We start from the raw sequence: 27979 nt of genomic DNA, 5'->3' as shown, positions 1-27979 counted from the left end.
TTCTGTTGAGATGAAATGAGAGCAACAGCATAGCAGGGATTCTAATAGCTTTATCTAAGAGAATGAAGGAGTGAACTGTAGCTCCTGTAAGACTATGATTCACTAAATTGCAAAGAACTTTAATACATATTTGTGTTACTTTTGTGAAGCACTAACAAAAACATATTTTAGCAATAAGGAACACAGTTACAAATGGTTGCTGTTTTTTCAGAGGACCTTGTCAGTTTTATGTTGTTCTAAACTGAACAATGTCTTTTTTCTTTACACTTTTGTTCCACCACCAGACAGGAGGTGCGTTTAACTGTTGCAGACAACCAGTCTGTTTCAGTTGTTGCATTATCTACGTAAAAGGGTTATTTTGTTTGTGCTTTGGTTATGTTTTGGCTATTTTTTTTGCTTGTGCCAAATAGAAGCTGAAGTGCACAATCGTTTGCTCTGTGTACCAGGTTTATTTGGTGACCTCTTTTTTTTGAATCACACTTTAATGTGAGTGTGTGTGTGTAAAGGTGAAATGCAGGTGATTTGCTTAGACCTCCCTTCCCCCATTAACCCATCTGCCCACCAGTAAACCAGAGCATTGCATTTTAAACTTGTTTGTATAAATAGATTAGAGGGCAATTGATTTTGTTTTACCATTGTCTGTACACTAATTTCTCAATTACTTGAATCACATCTCTGCCCATTTAAGTATAATGGACCTTAACACATTTTTGGTTTTGGTTATTGGTACTGATTTGAAGTGATTTCTCCCTGGGATTCTGTGTGGCAGGTATCTGTGTCTTTGTGATGCACCTTACTTACAAGGCTTGCTCCTGATAACTTTTGAAATGACCACTCCTCCACACAGTGAGTTATTCACTTTGTGGTGCTGATAAAGAAAGAGCTGTCAGACATGGAGCTAATGTGATTTGCTTTCCCATTGAAAGTGCCTGCAGAGAATAAAACTTCTTAGACATCTTCACTTTGCAGTGGCTCAACGCCCTCCTCTGGCCAAGCTGCAAGACTTAAAAAAAAAAGAAAAAAAGCTATTGGAAGACCTATATCTGAGTGTGGCAGGGCGTGGCCTGCGGTGCCATGCAGGGAAGGCGGATGCACCTCTACCGCAGGCCACGCCCTGCCACACTCAGATATAGGTCTTCCAATAGCTTTTTTCTTTTTTTTTAAATCACGCAGATCAGTTTGTGATCCAGTTTTAACAAGGACGTCATCGCTGATTCAAAAATGCAAATCCAAAAACCAAGGTGCCTAATTTTGTCTTTTATATACAGTCTATGCTGCTGTATAGACAAAACATTTTTTGGCATCAATGTGAGTTATTTATTTATTTATTTATTTTTGTTTGTTTTTATTAGGATAATACAGAAATGAACAGGACTCGCCCATCTGATTTTAATGAACCTTACATCTATGATCAGTAGTTTTTCTTCGGTCGTACATTTGTGTGTTGTGCTTGGAGTGCACTTCTCCCAATGAAGTGGGAATTTGAAAGAGTGGAATGGCCTTCAGGTCCTCATGACCTCCAATATTTGTGAAAGATGCTTTGACAAATATTTCGGGGCCAGGGTGATAGAAGGATCAACACAACACGGGACTTAATAGATTTAGCATTGAACACAACATACAGCTCTTTGTTTCCTACTTGAAACCAACAGGGAACTTTTATATATTTTCTAAAAGTATGACCGTAGCCTTTGCTCATCTTAACCATGTGTTTATTAATGTAACCATGACAACAAATGTCTACTAAGGTAGAGTAATAATTTTAACCCAAATCTCAGTGTTTCTCTCGAAAATCTTATTTTTAATGACATCAATGAGCATTGTCACATCATAAAGCATAAACGATTTTGTCCTGCTTATTAAGAAATTAAATATAAAAGGAATTTTTTTTTTTTTAAATAGTGATTTTAATTTACATCACCTGGACGTTTAATTTGCATGAGTGCCATTTAACCCCAACCTTTCTTGGGGCATGTAGAAATGTCTGCTTAAATCTGCAGTTGCTCACTTACAATTAAAGACATAAGAGCAGTTTCCTCACCGACACATTTAGAGTTACATATTACTGATGTGTCCATCTGAGCTTTTTTTCCCCTTTACCAGCCTTTAATTTGATGCAACAAATAAAATTATGAGACTTGCTCTGAGCAACATTGTGAAAATGCAGTATGCCTAATTAAGTTATCACATTGTCTTGTGAGTGAGGTCTATTATGGGCTATGATTCAAGTAATATCACTGGCTGTTGGTTCTGTATTAGTAAGCACAAGACTGAGAATCCACATATTAATATTTACCATTACCGTGTTTTCTGCCTCCCGCTGATCAATTAAAAGCTACTGCACACAGAATAAAAAAGGAAACACAGTATTCCAACACTCACTTGTTTTCTAGCTTGTATTAAAAGAAGTTTTTCATCTGTAAGAGTTTTCTTTTCTTTTTTTTTTCATCTGAATTCGTAAGGCAGATCCATTCAGTGGATGTACGTGTCATTTAGTGCAACACAGTGCTGAGTTTTACTGTTCGGGAAAGACCATTATTTGAGTAGCTGCCATTAGTGGAGCCTATTCAAGCTCATGCTATCAGTGGCTGATAAGTAGATTAGTGGAGGGGTTGGGGGAGATGGTGAGAGTGGGTGCTTGCTTAGATAATGTGCCAGCGTCTCTCAGCAGTGTGAGCCGCCAAGGCTGATAATGAAAGCTGGCTACTAACCAAAAGGTTCCAAATCAATTTACAGATTTGGGCACATTTAGGAGAGGGCAGTGAAAAGGCAAATTGAGCCATTACTGTGGCTGTGTGTGTAAATGAGAACGTGCCCTACTTGACAGTCTTCTGACATTCAGGTGAGAGACACTTACTACATTTGATATGTCTGTGGGAAATGTGGAAAACATGGAGGATAACAAAAGAAACTACAAAAAAATCCTCCAAAATCTGAAAGTGAATCAATCCCCAAAGAAGCTCACGTTAAAGTGGCAAGTTTTAAAGCAGGTATAGACATGTTTACACCCTGGTACAAACAGCCAGTACAGCTCACAGATTTAAATTAATATGGACTTAAAGTTATGCATAATTAAGAGGAATGTAACAATGGACGATGATGTCAGAGATCAACTATCATCACTGCTGACCAATCAAGGCAATTTTGATCTAATTTGCCCACTGCTGCATTAAATGAATATTGTTCATATTCATAGATTCATAGCAACTTCAATCTGCAAAGGCACATATCATCACACAACTAAATATGTAATATGTAATACAGATGAGTCTAACATTTGTTTATGGTAGCTCTGTTTCCACATAAAGCGCACCTCATAACTGATCTCAGAGCAGTGAAAGGAGAGACAGTGCAGCTTGTCTAGGATGCTAATCTGCCACTAGTCTTCTGTCAAAGACTGGAGTTTTATCCAAAACTGCTGGCCTCTCAGCTTGACGGGCTTCAGTCATTGTTATTGGGAAAGAGATGTACTTGTGAACTGGAAACATGCTATAGTTGGGATCAAAGGTAAGAGTACAGATATTTTGCTCTTTTGCTTAGAACTGGAAATGCCAGTCTCATTTTCTGGACTCCAAGTATTGCACAGATATAGTTGCCTTAAATGTGTAGGGTTAGAACTATGAAAGCGTGCTTTGGCCACCTGTTTAGAGAGAATGGGTTATAAGTACTTATGTGCACAGAGACAGATTATCCTTTCTATTGTTTACAAGCTAATGTTTTTCTATTACATGCCAAACTCATCTGACAGTTTGGTTTTTAGCTGATAGGCAATGATGACACATTCAAGTGTTGTGTAATCTGTGGCAGCCAGCTTTAATTTTGTATATTTTCTCAGATGTTTGACATTTTGACAGGTTGACATATGCTGCTGTCTAAGAGGAAGACAAAATAAATTAAACCATGGAGAGGGGAAGCATGGATGGCTCATTTAATAACTTTGAAAATAAAAGTCAGAAAAAATGATTTGCTTCTCCACCGAGTGAAATGTGCCAAAAACGCATTTTTTCTTGCCTTGAGCATGTTTATATGGAAATGGAGCACTGTGAATTTCAAGAAATCCTGCCTCTAGCACAGAATTATATCTGCTATTGTTGACTGGAGATAAATAATGGTGGTAGTAACACAGAGAAAATTATCATCATTTACCAATTCAAAGCTCTGAAAGGTAGTAAGTCTTGTGTGGGATATTAGTTTAATTGATGGGAGGAAGTCCTTTAATCTATCAAAGCAGTGCTCTTTGTTGTCTTGTTAAATCTTGGCAATGGTTGTAAATTTATGAGCAATTGACAAGGGAACTTCCTTTAGAACTGTGCCTGAAGTGATAAGACTATTGTTTGTTTGACAATAATTGCAGTTCCCCAATGAACAAATTAAATATTCAAAAGTGAAAAAAAATTAATAGAAAAAAATATAAATTAATCCTGAGAATGTACTTAAAATGTAATTTAATGTACCTGTCGTTGGTTTGTTGTTCTCATGCAGTAGAGATTTGCTTGACTCATATCTTCAGAATACTGGATTCACCCCGAGAATAACAAAGTCTGTCCTCACACAAAATAGATTTCTGGCAAGACTCATATGGAAGAAAGAAATGATATACGATATCTACGAGGCCACAGGCTTCACTCGAGCTTCAGCCAGAGCCTGTTGAAGCCTGAAGAGATGAACTAGCTGTACCTTTTTTTGCTGTAATAACCAGCTGTTGTTGATTGAACCGCAGTGCCTGGAGGAGTGCGCGGGCAGATGCTTTGGTGACACAGAGAATGACAAACACTCCCCGCCAGCATCTGTATCAACACAAAATGTATGCATGATATGCAGCTTCACACACACGTGTACTCCACAGCTAGGAGAACAATTGTCCAGCGCATCACATGAATGTCAACAAATACTACAGGGGTTCATCAGAATGCGCCTCCAGTCATCCACAGTGGAGTACAAGGGCCAGGCTGTTAGGAACTACTAAAGGATGAGGGAGTTAGAGATTTGTTTGATGTTTTTAAATTATAAGTGACTTAATGTGAATGAGTGAACGACATACATACATATATATATATATATATATATATATATATATATATATATATATATATATATATATATATATATATATATATATATGTAATAGCAGCTGGATAGCGTAGTGGTTAAACTACACGCCTTTGGAACAGAGGATCGCAAGTTCGATTCCTGCCTGGGGCGTCTGTATCCAGTAAGGGTCCTAAGGCTAGACCCCCTATGCTAAGCAAGCCTACCGCAGACATGAGCGAGACAGATAAATATGAAGGCATGCCGGCTCGGACGTCGCCCGGATCAACAAGGTCCGCGTCAGGTGTTGAGGAACCAGGGCACCCTGACGAAAAGTGGGCTACTGGAACAAGAAGGCATCGGTGGGCAAGGGACGAAAACAGGGCGTTGTTGGAATGCTACTACGCAAGTAACCCCGGCGGAAGGGGCTACATGAATAGGATGAGGGACCTATGGATTCTTCGATACCCAACATCCACAATGACGGCGAAACAACTAGTAGCTCAGTGTTCCAACATTCGAAAGAAGGGACTGCTCTCACAGCTAGAGATTGACGAGGTACAACACAAATGCTACGGCAAGGAGGAGTCAGGACGCCAGGTCAGGGGGGAGATATCATCACCCCCACCCGAGATTGGGTACATAGCCCCAAGTGCGATAGGAGAAGGATCGTTGAGTGCGAGAGGAACTGACCTGAAAAATAGGATCATGGCCAAGCTTGAAACCTGGATCCCCCGTAGCCGGTTACCAAGATTACGTGAAGTACCCTCAGAAGGTCTGCTAGATGATGTTAATGCAGCACTACGGGCAATACCTACAACCACGATTACCGACACTAACAAGCTGATCTACAATACGGCCTCCATGGAGAAGGAGGCTAGAGGGCAAGATCAAAGTAGCACGGCAGGAGGTTAGCCAACTAACAGAGTTGCAGAAAGGTGTGACAAATAAGGTGCCTAAGAAATACAGCAAGCTGTCCATACCTGAGGCCTTGGAAACTGCCAAGCAAAGACTCACAGCCTTGGCCAGCCGCTTGAGGAGGTACACCAGAGAGATAGAAGGCAGGAGAATAAACCAGCTGTTCTCCACAGAACCAGCAAAGGTGTACTCTCAGTGGCAAGGGAACAATAAGAGAACAGCACCACCAAGGCTGGAGACGGAGCAATACTGGAAGAGCATATGGGAGAAGGATGCAACCCATAACGGCAATGCTCAGTGGCTAGTGGATCTGAGGGCAGACCACAGCGACCTCCCTGAACAGGGTCCAGTAACCATCACAGTGGCAGATATCCAAGAAAGGGTCTCCAGTATGAAGAGTTGGACAGCACCAGGGCCCGACATGGTTCACGCCTACTGGCTGAAGAAGCTGACTGCACTCCACGAGCGTCTGGCAGCACAAATGAACCAGCTGCTAGTTAACGAGAGACACCCGGAATGGCTAACTGAAGGCCGGACGGTCCTGATCCCCAAGGACCCCAAGAAGGGACCGGTCCCCTCCAACTACCGACCAATAACCTGCCTCAGTACTACATGGAAGCTCCTGTCAGGCATCATATCGGCTAAGATGAACAGGCACATGGGTCAATACATGAGCGGGACACAGAAAGGAATTGGCAAGAATACCAGAGGTGCAAAACACCAGCTACTGGTAGACAGAACAATCAGCCGAGACTGCAAGACCAGACTGACCAACCTGTGCACTGCCTGGATTGATTACAAGAAGGCCTATGACTCAATGCCCCACAGCTGGATACTGGAATGCCCAGAATTGTACAAGATCAATGGGACCCTAAGAGCCTTCATCAGGAACTCAATGGGGATGTGGCGTACAACACTAGAGGCCAACTCCAAGCCCATAGCACAAGTCACCATCAAGTGCGGGATCTACCAAGGAGATGCTCTGTCCCCACTGCTGTTCTGCATAGGCCTGAACCCCCTCAGTGAGATCATTAACAAGACTGGCTACGGATACCGACTACGGAACGGAGCAGTTGTCAGCCACCTCCTGTACATGGATGACATCAAGCTGTATGCCAAGAGTGAACGAGACATCGATTCACTGATCCACACTACCAGGCTATACAGCAATGACATTGGAATGTCGTTCGGACTGGAGAAGTGTAGTCGGATGGTAACAAAGAGAGGGAAGGTAGTCAGAACTGAGGGGATTGAACTACCAGAAGGCAACATTGCAGACATAGAGGACAGTTACAAGTACCTGGGGATCCCGCAGGCGAATGGGAACCATGAAGAGGCCGCTAGAAAGGCTGCAACCACCAAGTACCTGCAGAGGGTCAGGCAAGTCCTGAGGAGTCAGCTGAATGGTAAGAACAAGATCCGGGCCATCAACACATACGCCCTGCCCGTGATCAGGTACCCTGCTGGGGTAATAGGCTGGCCAAAGGAGGAGATAGAAGCCACTGACATAAAGACAAGAAAGCTCCTGACCATGCATGGAGGGTTTCACCCCAAGTCCAGCACCCTGAGGCTGTACGCTAAGCGGAAGGAAGGGGGCCGGGGACTGGTGAGTGTCAGCACCACAGTCCAGGATGAGACAAGGAACATCCAAGAATACATTGGGAAGATGGCCCCAACTGACCGAGTGCTCAGTGAATACCTCAGGCAGCAGAAACCCAAGAAAGAGGAGGGAGACGAGGAACCATCATGGAAGGACAGGCCCCTGCACGGTATGTACCACCGGCAGATAGAGGAGGTGGCTGATATCCAGAAATCCTACCAGTGGCTGGACAAAGCTGGACTGAAAGACAGCACAGAGGCACTAATCATGGCAGCACAAGAACAAGCTCTGAGTACAAGATCCATAGAGGCTGGGGTCTATCACACCAGGCAAGACCCCAGGTGCAGGCTGTGTAAAGATGCCCCAGAGACAATCCAGCACATAACAGCAGGGTGCAAGATGCTAGCAGGCAAGGCATACATGGAACGCCATAACCAAGTGGCCGGCATAGTGTACAGGAACATCTGTGCCGAGTATAACCTAGAAGTCCTGAGGTCAAAATGGGAGATGCCCCCAAGGGTGATGGAGAATGACCGAGCTAAGATCCTGTGGGACTTCCCGATACAGACGGACAAAATGGTGGTGGCTAACCAACCGGACATAGTGGTGGTAGACAAACAGAAGAAGACGGCCGTAGTGATCGATGTAGCGGTTCCGAATGACAGCAATATCAGGAAGAAGGAACACGAGAAGCTGGAGAAATACCAAGGGCTCAGAGAAGAGCTCGAGAGGATGTGGAGGGTGAAGGTAACGGTGGTCCCCGTGGTAATCGGAGCACTAGGTGCGGTGACTCCCAAGCTAGGCGAGTGGCTCCAGCAGATCCCGGGAATAACATCGGAAATCTCTGTCCAGAAGAGCGCAGTCCTGGGAACAGCTAAGATACTGCGCAGGACCCTCAAGCTCCCAGGCCTCTGGTAGAGGACCCGAGCTTGAAGGATAAACCGCCCGCAGGGGCGTGCTGGGTGTTTTTTTTTTATATATATATATATATATGTTGGTAGTAATATGCAGAATAACTGTGAAAAATAGGGGAAATGACAAATCTGTTGCCATCTACATGCACAAAACTTCAGATATTCCGCCCACAGTAGTGACGTAGTTGCAGCTAGATGGTGATTTAACTGCAAAATGCCATTGGCACTCACCAACCTTGCTCTTATATAGGAACATAAGCACACTGGATCTAGTTGGCAACCTACCTGTTGCAAAAAAAAGTGCTGACAAACTGTGTAAAGAGTGAGTCAGATTGATTGCAATGTGCTGGCAGATTATCTGGGTTTATAAATTAGATTCCAATTATTTGCAAACCTTCACCAAACTTTCTGAGAGTCGCTGCTTTCAGATTGTTAGACTGCAGTGCTACAGAGAGCTAACCTTCCACATATGCAATTGTCCTGCAGTTTAAAGTGGCTTCCCAGAAGCTGAGGGTCTAGCATGCTCAAGTACAGCAATAAATAAATAAAATAAAAAATTGCATTTCTCTAGAGAAAATGGAATGTGAAAGCTAAAAATGTGAAAATTTGGCTCGAAATGCTCAAAAATATTTGAAATACTAAAAGCAGAACTTGCTGAATGAGCTTAATTGCATAAGATTACAAAAAATATCAATCAGCTTAATAAAAAAGGCAAGAGTACCAAAAACTGAAAATACACTAAATAAACCAAAAAAGTACTGTCATGGGCTGGTTGTGTGGCAGGCAGAGAGAGGACCCAAAACGTAGGACTTGGCAGACAGGCTTAACTTAAGACACACATTATTTTCTGGCAGATGGCTGATTGAACAACATAACAAGCAGAGCTGAACTGGAGTAACTGAAACCACAAACCCTGACTAACAGACAGGAGCGCACACAACATGAGAACATGACAGCGTTGTGACAAGGAAACCAAGGACCTAAATACACAGGATAACGAAAGGATGGCCAACAGGTGAAAACACAGCTAAACCTAATAACTGCTTGTGCCACCCTTGGCAGCAAAAACTGCAGTCAAGCATTTGGCATAACCAGCAATGAGTGTTGTAGAGGAATTCTGGCCCACTCTTCTTTGCAGGATTGTTTTAATTCAACAACATTGAAGGGTTTCTGAGTATGAATGTCCTGTTTAAATTTAAGCCAAAACATCTCGATCAGATTAAAGTCCAGACTTTGACTTGGCATCTCCAAAACCTTCATTTTGCTTTTTTCTAACTGTTCAGAGGTGGAGATGCTGGTATGCTGTTAGACCATTGTCGCTGTTGTATGACCCTAGTGTGCTTAAGCTTCAGGGCATAAACTCAGGGTCTGATGTTCTTCAGGATTTCCTTGGTCTCCAGCGAAGAGCCCAAGACCATCACACTGCCACTGCCATCCATGACTGTTCATCTGATGTTCTTTTTATGTAATGCTGTGTAAGGGTTAGAAAGCCTTAGAAGAGGCTTTGCCACCTTTTCCAGGCTGAGAAATGTCAATGAGTTTGTTTCTTTTCTTGAGTTCCTTTTAGATTGTGGCATGATGTGCTTCTTTTTAAGGGCTTGTAGCCAACTTCACTTTGCCAAGAAATCACTATTTAAATGATTTCTTGACTCAGCAGATTTGCCAATAATCAGGTTTTGGTATCAACCTTTAAAAAAAAAATGGTGTGTCACAATTAATTCATGATTTAACATTTTGTGCATATGCAACCAAGTCTTGTAAATTATATCTAACTATATCTAACCAAGATTAGGTTAATTTTAATAGGACTTCACAGGATTTCAGTGAGCTTGCAAGAAGACAAAATAATTTTGGTTATTCATCATTACTTTCATGCGGAGCAGGGGAGGTGTGCTGGAGTTATAAATTTAATCTGAACAACCTTCAAGCCATAGAAGAAGGACTCCTGAGTGCTATTTCCCCGTGAAACTGGCATTTTCTTGTTAACTCTTTCACAATAAAGTATTAATAAAGTCACTGGATTCGCTGGTAGCATCAGAAATATAAGTACAAATCTAGGAGACAACTTCTAGCATTAAGTTTTAAGAGACACGGACATCTTCTTACAATATAACTACACAGATATGAATCATATATTTCCTCACAGACAAGGATTCTGCCTATCTTCGTGAGACATGAAAAATAATTTTCCTTGTATGGGCTTTAAAAACTCAGTATAAACTAAAAGTTTAGGTTTAGATTTCCTGCATATTGAAATATAACAATAAAAGAATCAGTTCTGACTCACGAGCGCATATTTTGCTAGTATGTAATTGTAATTTTATTGATGTTAAGATGTTTACAATCACCCGAAAATAATCAATATGTTTATCTTGACTTCGCTAAGTTGTTACTGGAGTTTTCTGTTTTCTGCTCTGGAGTGCATTTTTGCTCACTGTGCGTGTGTGTGTGTGTGTGTGTGTTTGTGTGTGTGGTAAATTATCAGTTGGTACCTTTGTTGTTTAATTGTTATAAACCCATGTACTGGATTTTTCCAGCCTTCAGTCTCGATAAGCTCTCGATGCATTCACAGACTTTGTTATCAGTGGGAAGAGGAAAAAAAAATGCAGCTCATTAACGGCTTCAGTGACTTTGTGTAATGAGCTTTGTCAAGGCTTCAAAAATCTGTTTTACTTTGAATTCAATTTTCTCAAGTAAAAAAAATCAATTTATTAGTTCATTATCGAGTCGTTGGCATGAAAAAATGTGTAATTGATTAATTTATCAAATCTGTGTGTCTTGGATAGCCTCTGGTTTTCATTTCTATCGTACTGAGGGCGAAGTCTCCCTTCGTGCCCTTGGTTTTAAAATATTGTTATTATTATTATTCATTCTGGCACAGTATCAAATCTAACAATTTTCAGCTGTGCCAGGACACAACTCAAAATTACATCCCCTACTTTATTTATTTATTTCACCACTCTCTCACAGTGACCACCTTGGCAGCAGTTTTGACACCGGATGAATGACTAATGAAAAAACAAAGTAACGTATTGCCTCTTTTTCTGCATTCTATTGAAATGACAATTTCAGTAATGCATATTTTGAAAAGCTGAGTATTACAGAAATATGTCTTTTTTTTTCAATTTCTGCAGTACTTTTACTTCTTAGTTTTACAATTTTATCCATTATTTGACCCTGAATTACATTTACATATATAGGTTTGAAAGTTTAAATAATATCCCACGAGGCTGTGACTGAAGGTGGAGGAAATTAAGACTATTATCATATCCGATTTTAGACACCATAGCACAATAGCAGGCTAACACCATCCACTTCCAGAAATTTCTTGCAGCCTGTGCACACCCCCATATCTGTGAAGAATGGCACAGCGTGCTAGTCTGCCTGTCTATCTTTTTTTCTTATCTGTCTATTGAATGTAGTGAAGCAGATTCTGTTTCCAGCACTGGTAAGATCTGGGAAGCTGGGCTCAAGGCGCAACAGCTTGAGCACACATTGGCTAGTATCCACTAACTCAGGCTCTACAGTTAATGAGGACACTGAACTCTTTTTACACAACACCGAGCTTAAAATACGTTCACCCCCAGTACTAAAACAACTATAACACGCAGCAATAGAGAGGTATAAAGAAGTGGAAGGAAGAAAGCAGCGGCCAAGACATGACAGAGCAATCTAAGAATAGAAGATGACAAGGTGATGAAGGACAGGACGGTGGAAGGAGAGGCAACAAAGAAGAGAAGGGCTAAGGACAGAGACAGGACTGGACAGAATGAGGTGGGAGAGAGCAGGACTGAGTCATCATTATGGTAATAGAGAGCGGTAGTGAGTGCTGAGCAGCCGAACCACGCTGACTCATTCAAATGCACTTTCGGTTACACACAGAATGTCATAGTGCACCCCAGGGAGAGCATCGTCAGTCCAAGGTTAGAAAAATACACTGAACTTCACTTGTCTGTCCTTCAGTTACATGCTAATCCTCTTTATACAATGCAGAAAAAGATACTATGATACTGTGTTATAAAAATGTAGTTTAAAGTGATCGTTCATACTGCCGAACACCTTAAGAATTTTCACACATGCATGCATTCATCCAAAAGGTGGGGTACCCAGATCGCCGGCCTATCTGACACAGAGAGACAGTTAGACATTTGCACCTACAAGCAATTTAGAATCACAATTACCATAACATGTCTTTGGTAGGAAACCACATTACCCAGTGACAACCCACATAGGCAAATGAGATTGGTACGCAGGTAAAACATGCAAACTCCTAACAGAAAGATCCGAGCTAGCTGATGGATTCAAATCCAGGACTAACGACTACACAGTGTAATTCTAAGTATTTAAACAAATTCATGGACAGCTTACACAGATTTCAAAAGTAGTTGCACAGACACCAAACAAAATCATGTTCATTCAGTCATTTTGTGAAAAATCCATTGCTGACATCAACAGCTGATTCATAGCGTCCTTTGTGAGGCTCTCGCTGGCTTTCACTACAGCCACTTTCAGCTCCTGATATTTGTGCTGTTGTCTCATATCTTTACTCTAGTCTTCAAGTTGAAAGCTACACTTGCCACACTCTCAAAGCTCAGTCAGTTTGAGATCAGGTCTTCATCATAATAAGCTCATTGATTTTTGGGGGTCCTTAGAAAAACACATTAAGACAATAACAAAGTCAGCTTACTATCACCTCAAGAATATATCAAGGATAAAAGATCTGATGTCTCAACAGGACCTGGAAAAACTAGTCCATGCATTCATCTTTAGTAGGCTTGATTACTGTAACAGCATCTTTACAGGTCTACCTAAAAAATCAGTCAGACAACTACAGCTCATTCAGAACTCTGCTGCTCGAGTCCTCACTAAGACCAAAAAAGTGGACCACATCAGTCCAGCTCTGAGGTCCTTACACTGGCTGCCTGTCCGTCAGAGGATAGACTTTAAAGTTCTGATGCTGGTCTATAAAGCTCTGAATGGTTTAGGACCAAAATACATCAATGACCTCCTGACCCAGTATGAACCATCCAGATCCCTCAGGTCATCTGGATCCGGTCTTTTATCAGTTCCCAGAGTCAGAACCAGACACGGAGAAGCTGCATTCAGCTTTTATGCTCCTTATATCTGGAACAAACTCCCAGAAAGCCTCAGATCAGCTGAAACACTCAGTTTATTTAAATCCAGGTTGAAGACTCACTTATTCTCAGCTGCATTTGAATAAAGCACCAAATCCACACTTTAAGCTTAAATTTCAAAACTTACATTTAACTACTGATTTTATCTACTGTTCTGATTTTATCTGTTTTGATTTTATATACTGTTGTTTGTTTGTTTGTTAATTAGTTAGTTAGTTTATTTGCTTGTTTTATTCAATTTTAAATCATGCTTTTTATTTGTTCTTGTTTCTAATGTATCTGTAAAGCACTTTGAATCACCTTGTTGTTGAATTGTGCTATACAAATAAACTTGCCTTGCCTTGCCTTGCCTTGTTCTGTTTATTGGTGAAAGGTTGCCCTGTGAGTTTGGCTGTGTTCATCCCACTCCTTCTATCAAAGGTAAAATCATTACTAATTGTCAACTTTTCACTTCAATTTTCAGCCACGCAGTTTGTTGTATGGCTAAAAACTGAACTGGAACTATGAAATATGCTCTTTATTATGCATTAAAAAGTTACAGTCATAATCTAAAAGGACAGCTAACCAGATAGTACTATTAGATCCAAATATATCATACTTGGACACCAAAATATATATAATTTTTTCCTTTACAATAGTGAGGAAAATGTATATGAAAGGACAGGACTTCAAACATCATTGAGGCTAGGAGGAAACTGTGAAACAGCAAACATGAAACCTGATGTGGTTTGACTTCAGTTTGCAGTACAGTTGTATGACCCTGTTAAAAAGTGAAACTATGTTTTTAAAAAAGGCCAATTCATGTATTTATCCTCTATATTTAAAGGCTAAGTTGAATATATTTTAATAATGTGTTAGTATAGCATATTTTGGAGCTAAAACTTTGTGCAGTTTCTAATTAAACAATAGCCGTAACTCTTGGGAATGATTCTCACAGGCTTTAACACTCTCACCTTTTAATGAGGCGATGTCATGCATTTCCAAACTGAATTTTGCCTCTCTATCATTACTTTGCTCACGGTGCTTGCAAGACAGATAAAGTTAAGAAAAGTCAACTTTTCAAGAGCGGCTGCAGGTACCAGCCAGTCAAGTCAGGTTTATTTAAATGCACCAGCACTGCCACTAACCAACCGAACAGTGCTGTGAAAATGAGTTTGAGTTGGATTCTTTCACCATTTAGCTTAAAAACTGGCAGTGAATAATCACCCTGCTGCCAACTGAAGAGTGGTTAACTTGCCTTGTGAGTGACTGGTTGTTATCCTTGACAACTGCACAAGCCAATAAATCTCTCACAAATGCCAAGCATACCTATGTGTGAATTCTGTTCATCTGCTCATTAATGCAAATATCTAATCGGCTAATCATGTGGTAGCAACTCAGCATTTACACATGGTTAACACGACCTGCTGAAGTTCAGAGCATCAGAATGGGGAAGAAGGTGATTGTGACTCTGAACATGAGCTGGTCTGAGTATTTTACTTACTGTTAATGGAAAATGGTCCAAAAAGAGAAAATATCCAGTGAGTGCTGGTGTAATGGTGTACCTGAGTATTGTTGGTGACAGTATTCATCTTTTTATGAACACGGTGTACCATCTTCTGATGGCTGGTTCCAGCAGGATAATGCATATCACTAAGTTCAGATCATCTCAAGCATGACAATGAGTTGTTGAACTCAAATTTGCTCCATAGTCACCAGCACCTTTGGGATGAGATTCACATATTGATGTGATGCCAACGAATCTGTAGCAACTGTGCTGAGACTGAGCAAAAATCAAAATCTTAGCACCTTGTTAAATCTATACCATTAAGAATGTGACCAGTGAGTGTAGGTTCCCATACAGCTAAAAATGTTCGCACATACCTGCAAGGCAACCTTATTTTCTCCTTAACATAGAGCTGACATGTTAGACAGAGCTGAAACATTTTCATTGTGTCATCTACCAGATTAAAATGAATAGTTTAATTTTTAGCAATTGGCTAAATGAAAGAAGTCAAACTGAAAAGGGGATTTGATTTAAATGCACCATCTGCACAATATTTACAAAATTATTTTCATAATATTTCTGCAAGCTTGGATGAACCATCACCACCCTCCTAATGAGCTGCTAATGAGTGTGAAACAGAGTGTGGAGTGCCAGATGTAGTGCCCCTTTAACCTAATAACTCATAATGGTGGTTCATGTGCTAAATTAGAGCATCACAAACTGTAAAGTGATTAGAAGTGTCAATAAGACGCCTGAAAAGCTTTTTTCTCCTCTGTCAATTAGCATAACGGATTTCCTAATTGGATTCTTTTTGATGTGATCCGTTTGTTATCAGTATGCTGTTTTCCTAGGAAGATATCAAATTTAAGATCCCTTAGAGATAATTTATTATATGTGTTAGGATAAATAGAAATTCGGCTCTGCTCATATTGTGATCACTTGCCACCTAATATGACCATTTGTGAATAGTTTAGGACATATGAGCCTTTAAATTGTATTTTGTCTTGCTAACTTATCTATAATCTGTAAGACGCATTCAAAACAAAGTGGGAATAACTGCTTCAAGTAATGCAGGAAGCAGCACCAGTGTGGATAAGTGGCTATTAATACCTACATTATTGTGTCATTGAGATTACATTTAAATAAATGATTATATGCAAACTTATATCACATTAGCAGTTTAATAAAAGATAGCCTCTAAAGTGGATTAATTGATTTCTATCATTGTGATTCAATATCTCCCTGCCATAAAATGTGTTTCAGGGCTCAGTCACACTGGTGAAGAGACTGTTCAGTGACCCCTGCAACCTCCTGTTACTAAGGTGCAATCCCCAACCAGTTGGTGAGTGGTGGCTGGCTGTTGCTGGGTGAAAGAGGCTGTTGCACCAAAAACCTCTGTAATTGCTTTAGCTGCTAGCAGATTGATGCGGTTTTCCATAGTTGGAAGACACCAACTTGTCTCCAAACAGTCAACATCTGCTTTTTAGGCTGTAGTGAAATTTGATAACATGTAATGTAAACTGGAAACAGACAGCATTTGTTGGAATGATTTCCTTTCACCCTCAGTCTGAAATAAACAACCTAACATACACACATTAATCTCACACATGTGCACACAAAATGGATGGATGGATGGACTGGTATTTGCCAGGAGCCATTGACCACTCTGTAATACACAAGTGGGCTTCAGCAATCAGTTTCACAGCCACTGCTAATAACATCTAGCAAATACAGGGAGTGCAGAATTATTAGGCAAGTTGTATTTTTGAGGAATAATTTTATTATTGAACAACAACCATTTTCTCAATGAACCCAAAAAACTCATTAATATCAAAGCTGAATGTTTTTGGAAGTAGTTTTTAGTTTGTTTTTAGTTTTAGCTATTTTAGGGGGATATCTGTGTGTGCAGGTGACTATTACTGTGCATAATTATTAGGCAACTTAACAAAAAACAAATATATACCCATTTCAATTATTTATTTTTACCAGTGAAACCAATATAACATCTCCACATTCACAAATATACATTTCTGACATTCAAAAACAAAACAAAAACAAATCAGCGACCAATATAGTCACCTTTCTTTGCAAGGACACTCAAACGAATCAGAATCAGAATCAGAAAGGGTTTTACTGCCAAATGTTGAGCGGGTTTACAACATTAGGAAATTGCTGCGGTGCTTCAGTGCAAACATACTGTTATAAATACTGTTATAAATTAAGCTTAAATAGACATGAAAATAAAAATGAGAATAAGAATTAAAAGTGCTAAGTAGATAGATAGATATATACATGATATATACATGAGTGCAGGTGGTGATCAGTGCCAAACATGGAATGATGCAGTGAACACAGCGTTTTGATCTGTTCACCATCAATATTGCGTGCAGCAGCAACCACAGCCTCCCAGACACTGTTCAGAGAGGTGTACTGTTTTCCCTCCTTGTAAATCTCACATTTGATGATGGACCACAGGTTCTCAATGGGGTTCAGATCAGGTGAACAAGGAGGCCATGTCATTCGTTTTTCTTCTTTTATACCCTTTCTTGCCAGCCACGCTGTGGAGTACTTGGACGCGTGTGATGGAGCATTGTCCTGCATGAAAATCATGTTTTTCTTGAAGGATGCAGACTTCTTCCTGTACCACTGCTTGAAGAAGGCGTCTTCCAGAAACTGGCAGTAGGACTGGGAGTTGAGCTTGACTCCATCCTCAACCCGAAAAGGCCCCACAAGCTCATCTTTGATGATACCAGCCCAAACCAGTACTCCACCTCCACCTTGCTGGCGTCTGAGTCGGACTGGAGCTCTCTGCCCTTTACCAATCCAGCCACGGGCCCATCCATCTGGCCCATCAAGACTCACTCTCATTTCATCAGTCCATAAAACCTTAGAAAAACCAGTCTTGAGATATTTCTTGGCCCAGTCTTGACGTTTCAGCTTGTGTGTCTTGTTCAGTGGTGGTCGTCTTTCAGCCTTTCTTACCTTGACCATGTCTCTGAGTATTGCACACCTTGTGCTTTTGGGCACTCCAGTGATGTTGCAGCTCTGAAATATGGCCAAACTGGTGGCAAGTGGCATCTTGGCAGCTGCACGCTTGACTTTTCTCAGTTCATGGGCAGTTATTTTGCGCCTTGGTTTTTCCACACGCTTCTTGCGACCCTGTTGACTATTTTGAATGAAACGCTTGATTGTTCGATGATCATGCTTCAGAAGCTTTGCAATTTTGAGACTGCTGCATCCCTCTGCAAGATATCTCACTATTTTTGACTTTTCTGAGCCTGTCAAGTCCTTCTTTTGACCCATTTTGCCAAAGGAAAGGATGTTGCCTAATAATTATGCACACCTGATATAGGGTGTTGATGTCATTAGACCACACCCCTTCTCATTACAGAGATGCACATCACCTAATATGCTTAATTGGTAGTAGGCTTTCGAGCCTATACAGCTTGGAGTAAGACAACATGCATGAAGAGGATGATGTGGACAAAATACTCATTTGCCTAATAATTCTGCACTTCCTGTATACAACAACAACCACTTCCCCACCAGGTGAGAACATTTGCACATTTTTTGCTATTAACTGGTGGTTTTCACATGGTCACCAACTAGCCAGGGCCTGAGATACTGATGTTGACTCATTGTCTTGAGTGAATGTGCAAACTGGTATGTTAAAGTAATGTAGAAATAAACAAGAAATAAACAATGGCATGTATCAGTTCACTACTCAGTGTGTGTGTGTGTGTGTGTGTGTGTGTGTGGGGGGGGGGGGGGTTGTGAAACATGTTTTTTCCTAGTGAGACTTGCAATTATTCTATAACTGGAAGCACATGTATGGGTTATTGTTCATGTATACTGTAACTGCCACCCATTTGATCTCTCCAGGATAGCAGGATGAAACAAGCGGAAGGGATTACTTGCAAGTCCTGTGTGACCCAGGTCTTGTTGATGGTCATTACAGCTGTCGGGTCTGGTGGTTGTTGACCTTTTCAGATATAGCATTTAAACCTTTCCGTGTGAGTCATTTCAGGACATTTAGATGGATTTAACTCTGCTGGTGCTGTCATTTGCAAACTGAGCCCTCTTCAGCTTGGGTGCTAAGCTGCTGCGAGTGCTGCACACAGGCAGGTGGAAATTTGGGTTGCTCATATGTATGTGTTGGAAGAATTTAATGGGGGTCATGTCCACACCGTATTGTTTCTGACCTGGGGGCTTATCTGAAATATGTGGTGTTGTGGGGTCAGTGTGTTCATGTCATCTTGATGCTAGCACTAGGGAAGGCTGCCTCTTTAGGTTTTGTTCAGCTGGATTTAAAGAGCATATTTGTCTTTGGACACGGGTCCCATTATCCCGGAGAAAGGCAGGCGCCCGTTTAGCCATTTAAGCTGATGCTGATAATGCCACAGAAACATATTCATCTGTTTGTGAGCAGCTCTGTCCAAGCTACTGCAAACCTCTGATAAACCTTTAATTGCCTTCGGGTTTGTTTGCCTGCAGCTACTGTGAAGCACCTACACATGCATTAAGAAGAGTTTTATGAGCATTTATTTTGGCTGAAAACCTTCACACCGACTTGATGATTGAAACCCTTCAGACACTCTCAAAATCTCTTTCACTGTTTTTTGCTGTCATCCTTTCATCTTCATTGGATTCTCAATGTATTTCTTATTATGATCAACACTTTAGGACTAATGAATCACCATTAGGAGGATATAAAGAACAACAATTGGCTGAGCAGACATCTGGCATGTGTATGCCTGGGCCCACTTTTTGCCAATAAATGTCATAAATGATGTTAGGCATTGTAATTAGATGAAACTACAATATCAATGCAGTTGTAAACTACAATTTTAAGCTATTTTATAAAAGCCATACTAGGGCTTACCCATCATTGTTATCTTGCTCAGAGTTTTTCTGTCAGACAAGGACTCTTATCATTGGCATGAGCAGCATTTCTTCTACATCTCGACTTGACACATTTTTCACTGTTACAAGGATACAGTCAATCTGAAACCCAGAGGACAGATTTTCAGTATTAGCTGTATTATTAACAGTATTATTAACAGTAGTAGATTCTTCAGAGACAGGTTTGAGATGGACATGCTTATTGTTTTTGTAATCAGAATACATACTTTCATACATCATAGAATAATTCTTATAATTATAATTATCTAATAATCTTTTTAATCACATATAGTTTTATGGTCATCTTTAGTAAATAGCTGGCATTCTGCAGTAGATTATTTCTCAGATATAATGCAATCAAGAGATCAGGCTTCCCTAATGCATGAGCGCACAGGCATCAGTTTTCCTTTAGTTCCAGAGGAGCCTATATTTTTTGGAATCACATACCAGCAAAATGAAGTTAAGCCTGGAGATGTGTATTATTGTGTCTGCTCCTAAGCAGTGAAAATCTCCCATGTCATTACATCTCAGAGATGCTCTAAAGCAGAGGTTCCCAAAGTGTGGGGCCCGCCTTCTAGGGGGGGCGTGAACATCTTTCTTGTAAAACAAAGGGGGCCCAGCAAAAAAGGTTTGGGAACCACTGCTCTAAAGGATTGAGATTTGGAGGCTGTAGTAGCCATTTGAGTATTCAGTGTGCCCACTGTCACGTCATGACATGGCGTGGCAGAAGATGGACACATTGTGGCTATAAAGGTACGGACATGGTCAGCAACAATACTCAGAGTGCTACAAAGAGGCCCACAGTGTGTCAAATCCTTCACGCAATTAAACTCCCACCAACAGGCTGAACTAATGATACAAGCCAAAATCATACATTGTTGTTTGCACCAAATTCTGACACTGCCATCTGAATGGTACAGCAGAAATAAGACTCATCAGGCCAGGAAGTGTTTTTCCAATCTTCTATTGTCCAATTTTTGGTGAGCCCATGTCAGTTGTAGCCTATATCAACTTTTGCAACCTTAACAAGATTGTAAAAAAGATAATCTATACAGAATGAAAGAAAAGAGAAAGTGCCTATCACCTTCAAGAGAGGCAAGCGTGACAAAGGGCGATCAATACAAGACAAACGGCGTTGGGGCAAAGCCCTCAGATCACGGTCATTTTGACAAATGAGCCCAGCTTTGTGAAACAGGCAGTGAAAACAAATACCTTCTGCTTCAGGCATCACAATTTTGGAGGTAAGTGACATTCCCCCGAATGAGCGGAGACAAAACAAAAGAACAAAAGATAAATGTGTTACTGCATGGAAGAGAGAGCGTGGCGGGCTCGCAGCTAAATGTAACTCTGGACTGAAAGTAGTAATGCCGAAGAGAAGTATCTTTTTTTTTCTGACACAAGAACAAAATTAGTTCACACTGGGCAGAAGAACAATCCTCGTCTCTGTTTGCTTTGGGAACTGTTTCCCCCCCACGGAAAAATCCAGAGCTGAAATAAAATAACTATCAACATTTGAACACTGCCATGAAACATTTTGTAGAGACAGACTTCCCCACTGCAGCATTTGTTCATTTGTCCACTGTCCTCTTAGCCTCTTTCTCTGAATACCAAATTAAAGAGAAACCGTAGCATCTTGTCAGCAGGGTCACCTTAGCCTAAATTCCTCTCTGCTATCCAATCTCTCTGGGCAGTTTGCGGAAATTGCTCAGCAATCCTTCACATGTGGAGTATTATAATTTGATCTGTCAGTCAACGGACACTCAAGGGAATGCCACATTCGGGTGATTGACTCTGAGCAAACTGCATTAGTTGTGAACTAAACATGTTGACAAAACAGAGCAAGATTCCAGGTGCTGGAGATGCTGTCATAAACATAATCTTATCATCAACAAGTCCCTTGGCTTGTCCATGATAAAACTAGTACAGGGACGTTGAATGTAATGTGTTGATGAGCTTATTTGTCACTTTAATGAGGTTGGACACAGGAAATGTGAGAACAGTTTTGTTGCCTCTCTGGTGTTTTTTTCTCTCCCTCTTTTGTCTCTTTGCAGATCTTTAAGCTGTGCGGTGACTGACAGGTGTTGTTGTCTTAATCTTTTATTCAAAAGAACTTAAGACCAAAGATTTACTCAGAATACTGTTCAGCCTAACTTCTTTATCACGAGAAAAATAAAGACACTGACTGAGCAAACGTAGCAATAAATTGATAAATCACTAACTAATTTGATATGTATCAGATAAATGCTGTTTAATATGCTGAAGTCCTCTAATTGTCCCCCTCTTAAGCATCTGTGACTGATACCCAGAGGGCCAGCATCCACCTCCTATTTTCCAACAGCACCATCATAATGGACTTTTAATGGAGGGCATAATAGGTTTTATGGCGTAATGAATTTACTGCAATTGTTGCCTTGGGTGGCAAGAAAGCACAGGCAATGTACAGTAAACAGTTTCAGCTGACTGTGACACTCAGTCACGTTTATATTGTGACCTTTGCAAAAACACACAGCTAGCATATATTACCCAGATAGTGCAAAGTGGACATGCCTACTTAGAATTCGGTCAGAAGTTTAGATCCACTTATCATGGAGATGAATGCCATTGTAATTTGGGGCTTTTAATAATTTCTTTGAGCTGTTGTTTTTCCAGGGTGGAATGATTGTACAGTATGCGTCTTTTATGATTTAAAAAACAAAAACAAAACAAGAATTAGGTGCATACGTTTGAAATTAGTTTTAATTTTTGCTCAGTGTCGAAAGTATACCTATAGGCTCAAAGAAGTGTTGCTGACAGTTCTTGTAGCTTGAAAAAGGCCAAGACATATTAACTTATAGTGAAACATGCTCACTCATAGCTTTTAGTTTCTCTCTGGCAGCATGTCCACAGGGAAGGGAGCTTTACAGTATATTAGCATGAACTGAGCCGGTGGTGCAGCCATTACTCTAAAATCAACACAGTCTAACTCTGCCTCCTGAGGAAGTTTTATGGTCAAAGTGTGAGGCTTTTAAACCTAAGACACCTGTACCAGCTCTCAAGCACGGTGATGGTAGCATCACGCTCTGGGGCTGTTTAGCTGCCAGTGGTACTGCTAATTACACAAAGAGGATAGAATAATGAAGAAGGAGGACTACGTCTAAATTATTCAAGTTCATCTTAAATCAACAGCTAAATGATTGCAACTAGAACACAACTGGATGTTCAACCAGGACAATGATCCCAAACACACATCAAAACTGGTTTTGTGATGGATAAAGCAGGTGATCATGATGTTTCTGCAATGGTCTCTCCAAAGCCCCAGCCTCACTAAAAGCCAGGTCTATGCCAGGAAACCTGCCAATTTAAATCCACTCAAGCTCGCTAATGGCTCCAGCAAGGGTGTGCTCGTTTCAGCATGTATGTATACTTTTGACCTGATACTGATTAGAGAAAATTTTAAAAAACTGCTTTGACGAGCATAACTTTTGACCATAAAAGCACATATTGTAAATAGTATGCAAAATAATGCTGATGTATTGTTATCAGAGGAGTCAAATGTAGGCCTGGATTTAAGGAAACAGCAGGGGGAAAAACATCTCAGCAAGAGGCAGGATGCACGCAAACAGACCAACAACTAACAAGGGCAACACATTTCTCTATTTTGTGCCTCCTTGTATCCTCTTTCCTTTGTTCTGCTTTCTGTGACCCAAAAATCAATCTCAGTGTGTCATCTTTAAGGACATCTCAAAATGCAATTCAAAATGTAACAAGGACAGAGAAGCTAGGAGCCATGCTTAGGGAGCTATAATTGAAGATGCACAAAGACGCTGTTTTTACCTGTGACACGTGAAAAGAGGCTTGTAACAGCACTGGAATATAAAAAGGACTCTACAAATAAGTATCTCTTGTATTTCTAAGTTGTTTTAATTATTTAAGATGATCACCTCTACAATCAAACTCTGTGCTCTTCCAGTGTTTGTGCTAAAAACAAAAATATGTACTGGCTCACTCCCGGTGGCTACCTGGCGGGGCCTGGCGCCTGTTGCTCGGTCGGGCCTCCTTCGGGGTGCGGGGGGCCCTCGGGCCTCCAGCCTCTGGGCCTGCGGCTCGGTTCACTCTGGCACAGCTGGCTGCCGGCAGAGCCGGCGGGCACGCCGGTGCAGCCCCCTCTAGCTTCTGGGTGACGCCTCGTCTGGGGATCCTCAGCCCTTCCCATGAGGGTGGCACGGATGCCCCTCCGGTGGTCCTCCTTGGGCTCTCGCATTCTGAGGCCTCTGGATGTCTGGGGCCTGGATCTCCTCCATGCCTGCTTCATGCCCTGGGGGACGGGGCTATGGCTCGCTACATCCTCTTGCAGACCATTACATGTGGAAACCATTTGAATACAAGCGCGCTGATCCACACAGGTGTGCACACGGATGTTCACTGCTCGTAGACTTAAATTACACCTTTCTTGGCTGCTACTTCAAAGCACATTGTGCGCTGTCTGTCCTGCGTGCTGCACAACAACATAGAATATTTAGTATTTACTGCTGTTTACACTTAGCTAGATTAATGCGATGGTGTTGTGTTTAGTATGTTGTTTTGGTTTATTTTTTGCTTGTTTTCTATTCTTCTTCTCTCAACAGGTGATCCAGGAGATTTTTTTTCTCTCCCCCTTTCTCACTGTCCCTCTCCCCTTCTGTTTTTCTTTTCCTTCCTCTTTCTTTCTCCCTTTCCTATCCCTCACTCATGTCTGTCCCGTTTGTAACATCTGAAAATGAAATATAATAAATAATAAAAACAAAGGTCGATCAAATGGACCAATACGGCAATGCCACGATGATCCATTTGGCAAAGTAAATCCATTGGGTATCCTTGTTGGTCTTCAGACAACAATTCTGATGGCTAAAGAACCAAATGGGACAGGAAAAAACAAAAACAAAAAAACAAAAACAAAAGTATGAAATCTGTACATTATGTACAACCTGTACAAACCTGTTTTGAATTTAATTAAAAGTAAGCTCAAATATAACACTGAACACTTATATCGGAGATCTGATATACATACTGTGGGCTGTGATAAAACAGTGGACTATTGACGCATCACATTTGACTGACATGACTTTAAAAGGAAGTGTGCCTGTGTGTGCTTCAGCTTTTTTCTTCTAGTGTTCCTTTCGCAGCTCCCATGCTCACATGTCTGTTGAAAGGAAGGAGAAGAGGCCAAGAAAAGAATAGATGGTATACAGAGGATTATAGTGCATTCAAAAAGAGAAAAAAACAGACCAAGATGGGAAGTAAAACAACAGAAGAAGGACAGAAATAGTAGAATTGAATCAAGCTAAGAGACTAAGCAGAAAAGTAGATAAATTGGGAGACAGACAAGAAAAAAAAGAAAAAGCTAAATACTAAAAAACACAAAGAAACAATTCTACAAAGTTAAACAAAGCAAAAGTTAAACTGTCTTTCTTCCATAATTGATATCAAACTGAAAAGGCACTTTTTAGAGGGGAAACTAAAAATAAAATTGGATCAGAAACATGTTTAATTTTGTTCACCATTTAATCAGCTCACTGTTTTTCTTAGTTATTTATTCATTTATTTGAACACATGCAATGTGAACTGTATCAGGAACAGATTCATAAGCACCCCCACAGACACTTGCTTGACTAGTGGTCAAGCTGCGAAGCTGTTATCATTTTTCATGTTAGTTTTCAGCTCCAGGAGCGAGCAGCTCACCATCCATGCTGTCAAGCTAAATAGAACTTGCCCTTGCTTTGCATTACGGTTGACGTTACTACTGTTGTCAGCTTTGTAGTATAAGCAACACAGAGCTTCTTGTTAGCGTCTCCTACTGGTTTGCACCAGTTTGAGTGCTGTTGATTTCCACAGCGGCTCTGTTAATCCATGTGGTGCGACAGATGCTGAGAGAGTTGATTATGTATCCCCAGTGGCAACATAATACAGTCAGCTGAGCCTAAAGCGCTTGAAGTGGTCACCTACTTTGACGACAGTAGGAGGATTTTGCAACAGATAATTTCAATACAGTTTAAACCCATTTTTGGATTAGTACAGATTTTCTCTCATATAGTACACATCTCTATTCAGTAGCTGGAAAAAAATAAGAATTGCAAAATAAAAAGGAAATGTTTTACAAGATGTGCTTTTATAAAGACATGTCTATGGTCCCTCGACTTTTCATCTGAAGTATAACCGTTTGCTTTCACTGTGAACATTTTGCTGCATGTAGGGCGTAATGCAGCATATAGAGTGAACAAGACAGGAATGCCACTTGGAGAATTCTAAGTATACTGTGTTATAAGGCAATGCTGCTGTTTTATAATTTAAGAATATAACTTTGAGTGCAGGAGCAGGGAAAAGAGTTGGTGTGCTCTCAAACACAACTGAAAAGTTTAGTGTTTAATTCAGTGCTCTGACGACAGGCTGTGCACCCATCTGGTTAATAGGAAAGGGATTTTATTTTCTAGCTGGGTGCCCAGTTTTCATGAAAAAAACATACACGGAAGAAGGAAGCCAAAAGTATTTTGTTGCATGGGAGTCCATACTACATGTATGCAGTGAATACAATACTTAACAGCAGCAGGAACTGGTCCTTTGGTTATCCACCAGTCACTAATAGGCATGGGAATCCAGTTGAATCCAGTTCCTTAATTGACAGTGTATTACATGTTTGCACTAATGATTTTTTTTAACACCTGAGTCACACTTAGGCATGTTTTTACACCGTGTGCACACTCAGAAAAACCTGTGTATACTGAAAACCTGTGCAGGCCTATTTTTTTCCCAAAGAGATACTTGGTTAGGAATCAGTAAATAAAAGGACCTGGACAATACAAACATCTTAATAACACTGGTAAAAGTTCTGAAAGTTTTGGACTTTTAACTGTATTTTCATGCATTTAACTGTAGTTACAGTTTTTCATACATATAAAAACATCCCATATAGCCATAAATACATCAATACATATACAGTACGTACTGTACTGTATATAGCAGAGATGACAATAAAGTTTAGTTTGACTTTGAAAGTAATAAATAAACAATTAAACCTGGCAGGACTAAACTTTTATAATTTCAGGACACAATGGCCGATGAGATACCAGAACTCTAATTTTACACATTTATTTCTTACAGTTTATGCCCAAAGAGTCATGTCAACAGATTTCTTTCATTTACTACAGCAGCATCTCTTTGTTATGTAGAAAACCTGAGAAGTACTGTTGAAGTTGCACTTCTTTTTCTTGTATTAAGACATCTCAGGGATTAAATGTGTAGTTAAACTTCTTTACACTAAGAGAAAGTTAGTTAAGTTTTACTGGTCTGGCCCACTCAGGAACAAAGTTGGCTGTACACGGCCCACAAAAGAGTCTGACATCCCAGCATATCATGAACTCTAGAGCCTACCAACAAACTGAAGCATCATTTTCTATTCCGGTGACCCAAAATTTATCAAATCTGACTATATTTATTTTGAAAGCATTTTTTCCCCTTCTAGATCAATTTAATTATTCTGTACTTAATATACACTACACTCTACAGGTCGACACATCAATAAAAATCTCACAGTCTCCAAGTGTTGTCTGGTGGTTCTGAGAGTACCAAAGTACTAGAAATTGATAAAAGACATGCACGAAGACAACGCACACAAAAACATCTTTAACGATTAAAAAAGTGCAGCATTCAGAATAACAAACGCAGAAAGCAACCAAACACAAAAATGAGATGTGAATACTAAAAAACACAGCCAAATACAGAAAATCTGCAACTGGCACACACAAAGAAAACTTTTTCAACAAAGTAACGAAATTGCAAATATGTTCACAAGAATATGCTGGCATGCTGTGTAAAATAATTCTTCACCATCCAGACAATTTATTCAACTGAAGATTTTTAAGAGGCATAAACTAATCCCTAAAAAAACATATTGACCCAATTCATTAACAGACAAAAAACCCACTGAGGATGTAGAGTGGATTCCAACTTGAAGGAGAGGAGGTTTCCTTTTCCTTCTTTTTCT

This window comes from Aulonocara sp. 'chitande type north' Nkhata Bay, linkage group LG14, assembly GCF_057382095.1.
Source record: "Aulonocara sp. 'chitande type north' Nkhata Bay isolate Kocher_YH1m ecotype deep benthic linkage group LG14, A_spYH_male_GT1.1, whole genome shotgun sequence".
Lineage (NCBI taxonomy): Eukaryota > Metazoa > Chordata > Actinopteri > Cichliformes > Cichlidae > Aulonocara > Aulonocara sp. 'chitande type north' Nkhata Bay.
Note: the sequence above shows the minus strand (reverse complement) of the source record.